Source organism: Oryctolagus cuniculus, chromosome 3 (genome assembly GCF_051225735.1).
Source record: "Oryctolagus cuniculus isolate XC-2025 breed Fujian yellow rabbit chromosome 3, ASM5122573v1, whole genome shotgun sequence".
Lineage (NCBI taxonomy): Eukaryota > Metazoa > Chordata > Mammalia > Lagomorpha > Leporidae > Oryctolagus > Oryctolagus cuniculus.
Genome location: NC_142869.1, coordinates 131,932,429 through 131,946,535, shown reverse-complemented (window position 1 = coordinate 131,946,535; position 14,107 = coordinate 131,932,429). Strand labels below are relative to the sequence as shown.

The window sequence follows — 14,107 nt, the reverse complement described above, 5'->3', positions numbered from 1 at the left end:
TATAGTATTACATACAATATAATATTATTCAATTATTTATTTATTTATTTATTTATTTTTGACAGGCCAAGTTAGACAGAGAGAGAGAGAGAGAGAGAGAGAGAGAGAGAGAGAGAATATTCAGTCTTAACCAGGAAGAAAATTGTGAAACATGCTATAACATTGATGACCCTTAAAGATATTATGAGCTGGAAAATCCATTGCTAACAGTGATGAACATGTCTCAGCCCCACCCAGAAAGGCAAATCACCTAATTGGGAAAACCCTATAGATGGCAAGAAAAAAAATAAAAAACTCACCCTAACTACGAGGAGGCTGTTGTTACAGATGTACCCTTGGATTAAAATCTTTGGGCAGAGTCAGCTCCTGGCTGCCCTGTCCATTGGTCCCTTGCAGCATGTTCAATAATCCACCTTAGCTCACTCTGACTGTTCTGGTAAATTCTTTCACCACTCTCAACACTGGCCTCCATCTTTAGCTTCCTGAGACATTATGCTTGGTGAAATAAGCCACACACAGACAGACATACATCCTGTGATTCCACTTACGTGAGAAATAGAATAATCAGATTCTAGAGATAGGAAGTAGAATAGAGGTTCTGAGGACTGAGGAGATTGGGGCTGGGCAGGTATTGTTTAATGGGCACAGTGTATTTGTTCTCATAATGGAAAGTTCTAGAAAGGAATGGTGGTGTAGTTGCACAAAAACATGATTAAGTTTAATGCCACAGATTTATATGCTTAGAAATGGTTAAAATGGTAAACACTATATATGTATGTTTTACCACAATAAATAAAAATCATTGATTAGAAGTCAAGTAGGCTTGAAAGCTCATTCAGAGCTCTAAATACTCCAAATTGGCTTCCATTTCAATTTTCTCTCATTACCTTAATTAGTTAATACGCACTTATTAAGAGTTTTTCTGCTAAATACTGTTCTAGGCACCGCAGAAAATTCTAAATTATAAGGTACATCTCCTTCTCTAAAATCTATCCTTTAGCTCTTCTTAAATTGGGACTAAGGGAGAATTGTTTAATTTGCATATTATTTTGTTTTCTTTTGTTGAATGGGAAGGGATTGTTAATAGGTGTGCTGAGGGAAATAATTCTTCTTTACTAGTAAATGTGTTTTATCATTAAACAAAGTTAAATGGATTTTTTAACTGTGGGACTTCTCATAGACTTTAATATGCTAATGTGTGTTTTGAATCTCCCCTACAGAATTTAATAAGTGGGATTCCTAAACTTATTTGATCAGGAATTTTTTGTTTTCTTGGAGCCCAATTAATCAACATCTCCCTTTGTACTATGCCCAAAGAAACTGAGCTACAGACACACCAACTACATGGGGGATTCTCTTTATAAAGGTCTAAACACATTACCAAATCTGCCATTACAGTAAAATGTATTTTACTCCTAAAAAATGTGTACATGACTATTTTAAATATTAAAAAATTTAATGTATATTAAAAATTAGGTAGGGATAAAATAATAAATTTCTAAGGGAATTTCCTACCTCAATTTACTGTTCAATATATCCTTTGGTAACATTTAATATTCTGGAAACATTAGGAGGAGAAATACTTGCTAATGGAGATTTTGCAGAAGAAAATCATGATGCTAACTGTGATATGTAACTTTCTAAAGATTTTTTAAGATAAAAAAAATAAAACAGAGGTGGTAGGGCATAGTAGATAATACTCCAACTGGCATGCCAACAGTCCATGTTGGAGTGCCTGGGTTCAAGTCTTGACTCCACTATCTACTCCAACTTCTTTCTCATGTGCACCCTGAGAGGCAGCAGGTGATGGCTCAAGTAGTGGGTATTTGTCACTGCCTGGGAGACCTGGATTGGGTTCTTTGCTTTTGACCCAGTTTATCTCCAACCACTGTGGGCATTGGGGAGTGAACAAGCAGATGGGGAGCGCTTTCTCACTGTCTCTTGAATAAATAAAATTTTAAAAGATTTTTCAAAATGGAACTTTAATCATCATTCTTAACAAAACAATTCCTACCAAGTTGTATCCAATCAATAGCTTTAAGTGGGGGGTGGTGGTCAGGAGTATTGTGGCACAGTGGGTTAAATCAACACTTGAGATATCCACATCCAATATTGGAGTGCTAGTTAGAGTCCCAGAACTTCCAGTTATGATCCAGCTTCTTCCTAATGCACCTTTGGAGGCAGCAGATGATGGCTCAAGCTCCTTGTCCTCTGCCATCCATGTGGGAGACCTGGATGGAGTTGTAGCCTCCTGGCTTTGGCTTGGCCCAACCCTGGCTGTTGCAGGCATTTGGGAAATGAATCAGAGGATGATTCTCTCTCTCTCTCTCTCTCTCTCTCTCTCTCTCTCTCTCTCTCCTCCCATCTCTGTATCACTGTACCTTTCAAGTAGATGAAAATAATAAAAAGTTTTTTAAGATACAGGGGATCTGTGATTTTCTACCTTTGGAAAATCTCATAACTTTAAGGTTGCATCTTAATTCATAACTTTAAATATGTCTACATTTCCCCCATTATGAGAGCTGGGCTTTAAATTACAACATTCAACAACATACTGCCACATTTTCTACGTATTCTCTAATTTTGTGTCATTTCTTCAAAATTAAACATGGTAGACCAATTTAAATACAATGAGCATCTGAATAAAGTTAAAGATATAGCAAATTTGAATTCAGTTCATGATTTTAATGTTGGTCTCAATTATATTCTCATTAGTAGTCTCTCTTTAATGTTTATAAAATATCAAAGGTAAAATGCATTAGAATATTTGTATAATTATATAAACATTATGAATGGATAAACATGATGACATTGCCAGGATCAAATAGCTGACTGTAAGCCAAAGCATCCTATCATGGTGTGAAATGTTTGTGTAATGGTGAAGAATCAAAGTCTAGATTCAACATGGGAAAGAGAATTTTTAAAAAGATTTATTTATTTATTTGAAAAGCTGAATAAGAGAGAGAGGGAGAGAGAGATCAATCTTCCATTCACTGCTTCATTCCCCAAATGCCCACAACAGCAGTATAAACACACTGAATGGTGGTACCAGTTATCTGAAAGTCAGGTATTTGAAAAACTAGGGCTGTCTGAAATATAACAACAATGATATGAGAATTCAAGGATTTATTCCTACTGGATAACTTTGGAGGCCTTCCTGGAGGAGGACACATTTGAGTTGGAGTCTGAGAGAGAAATGAAACTCTCACAAACATTTCCAAACTGAAGAGAGATGCTGAGATGTGAATGTCCTGAGTGTATTTAGGATTGTAATTTTGTGGTGCAATGTATAAAGTGTATGAGGAATAGAGAAGTAAATGAAACTAGGAAAAATAGGTTGAAGCCATATCATTAGCACTAACAAGTTTAGACTTCATTCTCTAAGTAATTGGGAGCCAAGGGAAGTTTTTGAGCAGAGGGCATGATCTGTGTTTCAGAACAATTACTCTGGTGGGCCCATAGGAAATAGATGAGACTGGAATGAGACAGGGCAGCTAATTAGGATGTTGTAATTATCTAGTGAGAAGTGATGAAGGCCTGATTGAATGGAAAGGAAGAAATAAATAGGACAGGCATTTAAAAAAGAAAATTAACTGAGCTAGGTGAGCAAATCAATTGGAAATGCATTCGGATGCAAGAAACAGAATTTCTGCTGAACAGGGATTAATATACAGGACCTTATTTTACTCAAGTAGATGCAGGTGGCTGGTTGCTGGTGTTGGTACAGAGGTTTGACAATACTGGCAACAGCATTTCTCAGTTCTCTCACTTTTCCTGTCCTGTTGTTAAGCAAGTCTCTCCTCCACAGCCAATTTTAGCTGTGATTGGCCAGAGCTGGGTCACATGGCAGCCTCTAGCTGCAATAGAGGCTAAGGAAGTGGGGAATAGGAGTGTCTTATTGGTCTGAGATTAACTATGGTCCATAACTAGGCATTGATCACGTTGTCCTTTTGAAAAACCAACTAGGGGCCGGTACTGTGATTTTCTACCACCTGTGGCACCAGCATCGCATATGGGCACTAGTTTGAGTCCAGGCTGTTCCTCTTCCAGTACAGTGCCTCCCCCAATGTGGGCACCAGTTTAGGATGTGGCTGCTCCTCTTCTGATCCAGCTCCCTGTTAATGGCCTGGGAACACAGCGGAAGATGGCCCAAGTGCTTAGGTCCCTGCACCTACATGGGAGATAGGCATGAAACTCTTGGTTCCTGGCTTCAGATTGGCTGAGCAACAGTCATGGAGGCCATCTGGGGAGTAAACCAGAAGATGGAAGATTTCTTTCCCTGTTTCTGCCTCTCTCTCTCTGTAACTCAGCATTTAAAATAAATAAACCTTTTTTAAAAAGCCAAACAAATCATTAGCAAGGAATGCATAAGCATTGTTTTTTAGGTGGACAACTAATAAAGATGGCCCAAGCAACTAATTGGGTATGGAGTGCAGTAGGTTGAATAGTGTTGCCCCAAAGTTCCTGTCTATCTAGAACTTAACAGTATGACTTTTTAAAAAATAGGATCTTCGCAGATGCAAACAAGGTAAATATCAAGATGAAATCATACTGGATTAGGGTGAACCCTCTTCCAGTTCAGCTCTCTGCTGTGGCTCGGGAAGGCAGTGGAAGATGGCCCAAGTGCTTGGGCCCTGCACCCACATGGAAGACCAGGAGGAGGCACCTTGTTCCTGGCTTCGGATCGGCACAGTGCACCAGCCGTAGCAGCCATATGGAGGGGTGAACCATCGGAAGGAAGACCTTTCTCCCTGTCTCTCCCTCTCTCACTGTCTAACTCTGCCTGTCAAAAAATAAATAAATAAAAAAGATCATTTGTGTTGTGAGATGGCAGTTTTATAGACCAAGATTGAGGCCTAGTTAAGAAGAAAACTCAGAGGAGTTTCACTGGAGTTTGGACAAAGAAAACTCTATCTTAGAAACTGACACACATAATCAGAAGGCCTTGTGAAGATGCAGGCAGATACGGGAGTTACACAAATCACAAACCAAGGAATGCTAAGAACCATCAGGAGCTGAAAGAGGCAAGGAAGCATCCTTTCTTGGAACCTTGGAAAGGACTATGGCTCTGCTGACACTTGGATTTCTGCTGCTTTAATTCACCTAGTTCATGCTAATCTCTTACCCAGCCCTAGGAACCTAATAAGGTACAGGAGGAAGTTTCTAAAAGGACATTAGAAGGGCTTTAAAAGCAAAAGTTCTCAGCCTTCTCCTGCCCTCTTGTCTCCCAACCTCTGACTTCCCCTCAAAGCAAGTCACAGAAAGTAGAATTCCTCTTCCCAAGGCAGATCATAGAAACTGGAACCGCTTTCTTTTGAAGCAGCCATTGAACCTAGAAGGTCACTTTCCCCATCTGCCTTCTCCCTTGAAGACACTCATTCCAGAAAGTCTTGCCCCACTCCTGGGAGGAAGGAACACTTCAAAGACACGCCAAGAAGAATCTGGACAGCCCTTGTTGGGCTGCCTCACTCAGTCGATCACTGTTAGATCACACACGTTTGTCCATCACACTTCTATACGCTGCCCATTTGTCATCGAAATAAAGCATCAAACTGAAGTTCTCAATGGATCTTTGGGTCCTCATTTCTGAAGATACCACATCATATAAAACTTTAATGAAATAAATTTGTTATGCTTTTCTCTTATTCACCTGCCTTTTGTGCTAGGAATGTCTGTCAGCCATGATCTTTACGACAGGTGAGCGAAGGTCTGACACATTCTATTCCTATAATGTTGTAGGAATAACTTGGCTTTAAACATGCTGACGTTTGAGAAAAATCATATGGAGCTGTGAAGCAGGAGTTAGGATTATGGATTTAGAATTGAGGTATGAAGAAAGAATAAAGAGACTTCAGGGGAAAGAAGTAAATTTCATCTAACAATGTTTAATAACATAAAATAGACTATAATTATAGTGCTTAACTGATACTTTAACACAATTATTCCTCTCTCCCATCTCCAGATATTCCTCTGTGGCTGGAATAGAAGAAAGAGCGTGCATCATTGTGGGTTAATGAAGATAGCCTAGAAGGACCAATGAAAATCCATAAACTGAATCTGGGAAGACTCACTAGTGGCTCTGTGATTTCCCATTTGCCTCAGAGGTAAATTCGGCAACACTTTAAAGACTGCACGGTGGATTACTGTCTCTATTAGTTTTTTCTTTAATAAGAAAACAATAAACACTAAATATGGCACTGCTTTATCCTCAGTGCTTCTCATGTATTAATTCATATTTCTAGTATTGCATTTACACCACTGCATTGTAATTATCATTCTGTCTCCTCTTCTAGATTGTATTTCTTGAAGGTAGTTTCCAATTTTTTTTGTATATGTATCTAAATTGCCTGGCACAATATGTAGTATTTATGCAATATCTACAATATCTACATTTATGCAACCACTGAATGAACTGTAATAACAATAGGAATAGCCAAGGCACAGACTCTGGAGCCAGACTACTTAGGTTAAGTCTTGGGTTTACTACTTTTTAGCTTTGTGTCCTTGGACAAATTACTAGACAACTCTGTGATTCTTTTTCCTCATCATAATGTAGAATAATAATAAGGCCCTTGTCTTACTTTGCTCAGGCTGCTATACCAAACATCCCATGTACTGGGTGACTTCAACAACAAACTTATTTTTCAAGTTCTAGGGGGTGAAAAGTCCAACATCAAGATGCCTGAGGTTTGGTATCTGGTGAGGGCCCTTTTGCTACTGTGCAAACAGGTTGCTTCTTACTGTATATTCTTGCCTGGCTGAGGAAGAGGTTCTCTCTCTGCTGTCTCTTCTTTTCAGGGCACTAAACCCATGGATGAGGATCTACTCTCATGATCTGATTACCTCCCAAGAGGCCCTTCTCCGAATATCATTGCATAGGGATTAAGGTTTCAATAAATGAATTTTGGGAGATCACATTCAGTCCCTAATAGCCACCTCATAAAATTGCTGCAACAATTAAATAAATACATTCAAAGCACTTAGAAGGGTACTAGTCTCAATACATTATCAATATCTACAAATATGTTACTGAGTTATTAAATAGAATAAAGTCATTTGACCTTCCATACTGCTACCCAATCCTGCCCTCTTTGTTATTTATTTTACATTTTCCTTTTTATTTCTCTCATGAGAATTTCATAATTTGTAAATTAACTTACTTGTTTATTGGTAAATAAGTTCCATGAGGTCAAGGACCTTGTCTGTCAAATTCATTGTCCATTCTGTGCTCTACACAGCATCTACACATGGTAAAGGTTACATTACTCAGTTTGTTAAAAGGAAAAAAATATAAATGAATGATCCATTTTTGCTTTCTGTAAAGTCCACCTGCAATCTTTGTCATATAGCCAGCATCGTACTTACTAGTTCAAAGATAAACGAAAGGCAAGGTACAGTAGTAACAGACTTTCAGACAGATCTAGGATAGCGGGACTTCCTATTTGTACTGGGACTAACTATCTGAAAATATTATAATAGCTCGCATCACTATTTTCACATTCTTATAGTTCCCTGTGTCAGAGTAAAGACTCCAATCTAATACTTTCTATTCTGACTTTGACATCTTTTATTGTAAGATCTTGGGGACAGTTTTGATATTGCAATAACCAACAATCACATTATGTCCTTTGGGAAAGACTGAAGCACTCTCTGGAATTGGGTTAAAGGTTATTTAATGTAAATTTTCTTGTTTTAATATGATTTATTTATATAAAGAGTGAATGTTAAATAATTGGTTATTTTTAAATGGATCCTTCTGTTGGAATACTAAAAGTATTTGTGAAATGAAGGTTAACAAAATCTATATGGCATTAAAAGGTTTCAAAACTGAAATGCAAAATATTCTTATTTAACATAAAGACCCTCATATGACTTTGCTCTACCATCTTTCTACATGTTTGCCCAGAGAGGACAGCAACAAGAGAATATGTAAACATTTTCATCATTTCTAACTTGCCATCTGTGACAATTCATTGTGCTGAAATCAAAAAGAATGGGATCACTTTTCCATTTCCTTAAGGTCACCAAGGACAGACAAGCTCAGGACATACTGTATTTGTCAGAAGCAAAAGAGATGACTGGTGAGGTGGCATTGACGAATCTGTTCTAGGTTCAGCTCATTTTACTGAAGAATGTGTGTCCCCTTCTGACATTTATCAAAAGAAATTCAATTTTATAAAAAGAAGGATGTCAAATAATAGTACATTGCTAACACTCATTCTGCTGCTGTCAGAAAGGCTGATGGGGGCAAAGAGAAAAAGGGTGGGTGGAAGAGAAAGTTATTCCAGCAAGAAACAAAGAAGGTGGAAGGTCAGGCTGATATACTTACAGGTTGATCACATCTCTAATTAAATCATCTATTTGTGAGATCCGTGTTAATGCCTGATTCACACTTTACAATACCAGTTTTCATTATCTCCCATTATAAGGAATGACATCAAGTGCTTGGTTTTTTCCTTTGTATTTTGTTGTTGTTTGACTACAGTGCTACTGTATCAGGGAGGAAAGTTAATGGTAAAACCCCATAGCATCAGGTACAAAACATGCACCCTGTGGACAAGCAATCAATATTTCTTATGGTAATGATGATGATTTTTCTCAAGCAGGGAAGGATATTCTGGGTCAAAACATAAAACTTAAAGTTGTGGCAGAGAGGTGGTGGGAAACAGAAGTCAGATTAACATCAAAGGAAAAAGTCCTATCAGGAGAATAGTGATAAAGCTAACAAAATACTGTCACAAGTGATAGTACTGGCTATATTGTATAAAAATATTGACTTATGGTACAGATTAAATCCCTTTCCTGGTGAGAGGTTACAGCAGGCCATAAGCAATTAGGCTGCCTTCTCCGGAAGACAGGGAACTTGACTAACAGATCCAAACACCAGGCAGGGAAGATGGGTTTAACACTAGGAGGTGCGACACCAACTGTTAACACAAATTGACTTTTCCCAAAATGTTGGATAATTTCAATCAGGCACTGAAATACACTTAAAAAAATTCTCAGTGTTTTCTGTTCTTAAACTAGTCATTGGGTTTAGCAATAAAAGCCAAAGGAGGTTGGTATTAAGTAAATGCTATTGATGCATATATTCCAATCAGCCTCCAGAGATAAGTGTGGGGACACTACAGAATATTTATTTAACCATGAAACAGCATTTGGAGGTGACTTAATCAAGTGGTTGAGTAGGCAGGCAGCTCTGGGACCTGGTAAATAGTGCAGGACACATGAGTGATAAAATGTTGGTGTTTGACCGATTCTGAGTCCTGTGGTCTCCATAAGGTGCCTATCTGATGCAATCCAAGACAGTCTTGTTTAGAAAAGGAACTCTAAGAAGCTACTAGTCAAAGAAAAAAATACTTCAGAGCATTTTCCCCCCAACAACAAAGGCATTGTGCTAAGTCCAAATGTACCAAGCCTAGAATCCAAGAAAAATCGTAGCTATTGTACTCAACTCCCACATTTGTGCTTACTGTTTGTAATTTTCAAATTCAAGATTCTCAAAGCTATGTAGAATATTTTTAAATCTATTTGCTCCATTGAACGAAAATAAACCAAACTCAACAGCAATATAAACTTTCTGCTCCCTCTTGGAAGATTTTTAGAAGAATTACTGCCATATTTAGATGATCTGCATGGGCTTAATACAGCCATTTTCACAAATATTACTACAAGCACAGCTTTCAGGGTGTAAAAATTTGCACTGGGCTAGCCATAAACGTGTGCTGTGGATTAGCCATAAACCTTTGCATAATTCCTTGTGCAGGCAGTACAGGGAATAAATAACAAATGAAAAAGAATCAAAGAGAGTTAACACACACATTTTCAGCCCTTTAAGTAAGGGTTGACAAACTTGCTAAGAGTCAAAAGGTAAAAAGAGGCATATTTGTTTGCTATGCCATACACTCTCACAGCCAGTCAACTCCACTGTTGTAGCACAGAAGCAGCCATAGACAAGTGCATGTGGCTATGTTCCAATAAAACTGTTTACAATAAAAGGCCTCAGAGTTTGGCCTTCAGACCACAGTTTGCTGACCCCTGCTTCATGTGAGGACACTTCAAACAATTCACAGAAAAATGGGATTAAAGGATAAGGCTCATTTTCCATGAACTATCATCATCCCCTCCCCTTTCATTTCTTTCCATTCACTTCTAGCACAAAGGCACAGCCTTGCAGTCAAAATGCAAGACCGAACTCCATAAAGAAAGAGGCAGCAGAAGCAAGAATCAGCTAAACTCTTGAGTTTCACTATGAATGAAATGCACACTAGGAAACAGGAGCACTAACAAACCGTCACCCATCTTGTGCCTGCATGATCTTTCTAAAATGCAAATGTGATCATGGGACTCCCTAGCTCAAAATACTTCAACTGCAGCCTAAAGCCTGACTCTCGCTTTGTCACCACAGACTGTCCGTGGCTGACCCTGATTTCCTGACTGCCTCATCTCTTGCTGTCACTTCCTCCTCACATTCTATGCTGCTGCTGCTACAGGGAGGGACTTAGAGTTTCCAGAATGATACCTGCCCTCTGCCTTTCAACCCACGCACTTGTCATTTGCCTGAAACACTCTTTCTGAAACGTCCCTGGCTTTGCCAAACCCAAGACTGACATTAGGTGACTCCAACTTCCTGACAAGGTCCCCAAGACACCTTCTGCCTATCTATATCATATTATTCTCACCATTATCTTTGGATGGTTATTGCTGGAGATAAGTTGAAAATTCTTGAAATCTAGAATTACATTTTTTAAAGATTGATTTTATTTATTTGAAAGGCAGAGTTTCAGAGAGAGAGAGAGAGAGAGAGAGAGATCTTCCATCCGCTGGTTCACTCCCCAAATGGCCAGAATGACTGGGGATGGGCCAAGCTGAAACCAGGAGCTTCTTCCAGGTCTCCCATGCAGGTGCAGGAGCCCAAACACCTGGACCATTTCCAGTGCCTTCCCAGGTGCATTAGTAGGGAGCTGGATCAGAAGTGGAGCAGCTGAGGCTTGAACTGGTGCCCGTTTGGGATGCCGGCATGGCAAGTGGTGGTGGCTTTACCTGCTACGCCACAGCACCAGCCCTGGAACTTCATGTTCTTTCTTTTTAAGGGAAAGGGTTTTTTGGAGAAAACCCAGCAGACCGGAGGGAAGGGGCAAGGAAGGAGAAAGCAAGTAAGAGAGACAGAGACAGAGGTCAGGAGACGGAGAATGTGTGTGAGAGAGAGAGAAAGAGAGAGAACTTCATTTTCTTAAGGCGTGGTGCCTAGCACACTGAAAATACTCTGTGATTTTACATCAATCAGTTGTTCAATTAAAGGAGCTTTTGGCCCTGTAACTTATTACCAGCTGTAGACAATTTATTTTCTTTAGCATATTATCTATAAATGATAAATACTTGAAATTGTTTACACTTTTTTGACTTTTTTCTTTGAAAGGCAGAGTAGCAGAGAAAGAGAGAGAAACAAAGACAAAGATCTTGGATCTGCTGGTTCACACCCCAGATGACAGCAATAGTCAGGATGGCCAGGCTGAAGCCAGCTGCAGGTAACTCAATCTTGGTCTCCCACCAGCAGTTGCAGGAGCCCAAATACTTAGCCCATCCTCCACTGTCTTCCCAGGTACATTAACAGGAAGCTGGATGGGGAGGAGCAGCCAGGACTGGAATCACAACTCAAGATACGGGATGCTGGCATCCTAAGTCACAGCTTACCCTGCTGTGCCACAACAATGGCCCTGAAAAAATATGTGTAAATCAGTTAAATCGCTATGGGAAATAAAATAATTTTCTCTCTACGATTCATAGTTCTTAGCTGAGACTTCCTTGTAACAAAGATTAGCCAGAGGAAAACAAATAAAAGTTTCCTGAAATGGGTACCTCCTATCTTACTCTGGTTTTTGGGCTGCTATCACAGAATGCCACAGACTAGGTAATTCATAAAACACCTAAATTCATTAACTTGTGCTTCTAGAGATTGGAAAGTAAAAGGTCAAGGGCCTGGGATTTGGTGAGGACCTTCTTGCTGCATTGTCCAGTGGCAGAAGGACAAAAGGAGGTTGAAATAGAGAAAAGGGAACTGTACACTGTACACTGTACAACTGTTGTATTAAAAAATACAACAATTCCCATGGCAACAAATTCATGCCCCCCATAACACAATTAATCCAATCATGATTAGTGGCCCAATTACCCTTCATTGGATTAGACCCGACCTTCCAACACGGTTGCATTGATGATCATGTTTCCAACACATGCTTTTTGGGGAACAAATTCAAACCATAGCACCTCCTGTATATATATGCTTGTAAGGTACTCACAGAAATCTCAGAGAGGATAATATGCAGGGGGAAAATCTCAGGAAGTAGATCTTAAAAGTATATTCTAAACTTCAGGTTTAAAACATCATGCATTGGGGCCAGCATTGTGGCATAGCAGGTAAAGCCACCGCCGGTGACAACAGCATCCCATATGTATCAGTTTGAGACTGCATTGCTTCCTTCCAATCCAGCTCCCTGGTAATGCACCTGGGAAAGCAGTGAAAGAGGCCCCAAGTGCTTGAGTCCCTGCACCCAAGTGGGGGACTCGGAAGAAGATCCTGGCTCCTGGCTCCTGGCTTCAGCCTCACCCAGCCCCAATCATTGAGGCCATTTGGGGAATGAACCAGCAGAGGGAATCTCTCTCTCTTTCTCCCTTTCTCTGTAACTCTGCCTGTCAAATAAATACATTTTTTTAAAGATTTATTTTATTTATTTGACAGGCAGAGTTCTAGAGAGAGGTAGACACAGAAAGAGAGGTCTTCCATCTGATGGTTCACTCCCCAGATGGCCGCAACGGCCAGAGCTGCACAGATCCGAAGCCAGGAGCCAGGAGATTCTTCTGGGTCTTCCACGTGGGTGCAGGGACCCAAGAACTTGGGCTATCTTCCACTGCTTTCCCAGGCCATAGCAGAGAGCTGGATGGGAGGTGGAGCAGCCAGGACTGGAACCAGCACCCATATGGGATGCTGGTGCTTCAGGCCGGGGCGTTAACCCGCTGCGCCACAGCACCGGCCCCTCTCAAATAAATACATCTTTAAAAAGTATATATGACTCATTGCTGAATTAAAGGAGAAGTGTGTAGGGGAAAGCTGGTTATAGGAGACGGTCAGGAAACAGTATGGTAACCCAGAGGAAAGTTTGCTAGTCTTGAAGAGTCTCTTGTGATTTAGGCCTTCTTCCTTTCCTGGTATTGAGAAGGAACTCCCTCACAGTGCAGATCTCCTAGATAGGTGTATACTTCTCAAATAAAAGGCTGACTTCTACTCTTGCTTTCAGAGCTTCTCCACTGTATGCTGCTTCCCAAAATAATCAGCTCAAAATAATCCTTATGCAAAAGACGCATGCTAGGGTAGCATATTCAAGCCTCGTATAATCGTATTTTGTGATGGTGTGTCCTGAATCCATCATTTTAAGTTTCTTTTGGATCGAAATGAAGCATACAGCTTTGTGTTGTGATTATTTGAATTAGTCAGCTTTTCATTACTACAGTGAAATTCCTAATACAGAAACTTATAAAGAACACGGAAGTTTATTTAACAAATAGTTCTGGAGGATCACATGCATGATGCCGGCATCGCCTCAATTCTGGTGAGGACATCATGGCAAATGACGGAAGAGTGTGTCAGGACAAGCGGTCACATATTACATCATGGGAAGGGAGAGAAAGGAGTCCCACAGCCATTTTCAAAGCCTTGCCTTGGTTGATCCAATTAAATATGCATACATTCTCCCAATACTGACTTCCTGTAGGCCAAGTTTTCAGGGAACACGAATTATATTCAAGACTTAGCATTATTGTTTTGTTTTCTTAGAGACAACGTTAGGGCCACTTGTGGCATTATGCATCAGTATTAATGAGGCCACTTTGCAGAATGAGTGTTTGGCCTAGCAGTTAAGACACCTGCATCCCGTATCAGCATGACTGGATTTGATCCCCAGCTCCAGCTCCTCACTCCAGCTTCCTGCTAATGCAGTGGTGATACACCCACATGGAAGACTTGGACTGTGTTCCAGCACCTAGCTTTTGCTTCAGCACCACCCTGGCCATTGTGGGTATTTGGCAGCATATCATTCTCTGTCTCTGCCTC

The 14,107-nt window shown here is 40.0% G+C and overlaps 1 pseudogene; it reads left to right on the top strand.

Moving 5' to 3' along the window:
* The window catches only part of LOC127491538 (histone deacetylase complex subunit SAP18 pseudogene), a 28,384-nt pseudogene extending 16,248 nt beyond the window's left edge, over positions 1 to 12,136 (top strand).
* Positions 12,137 to 14,107: the final 1,971 nt, after the last annotated feature.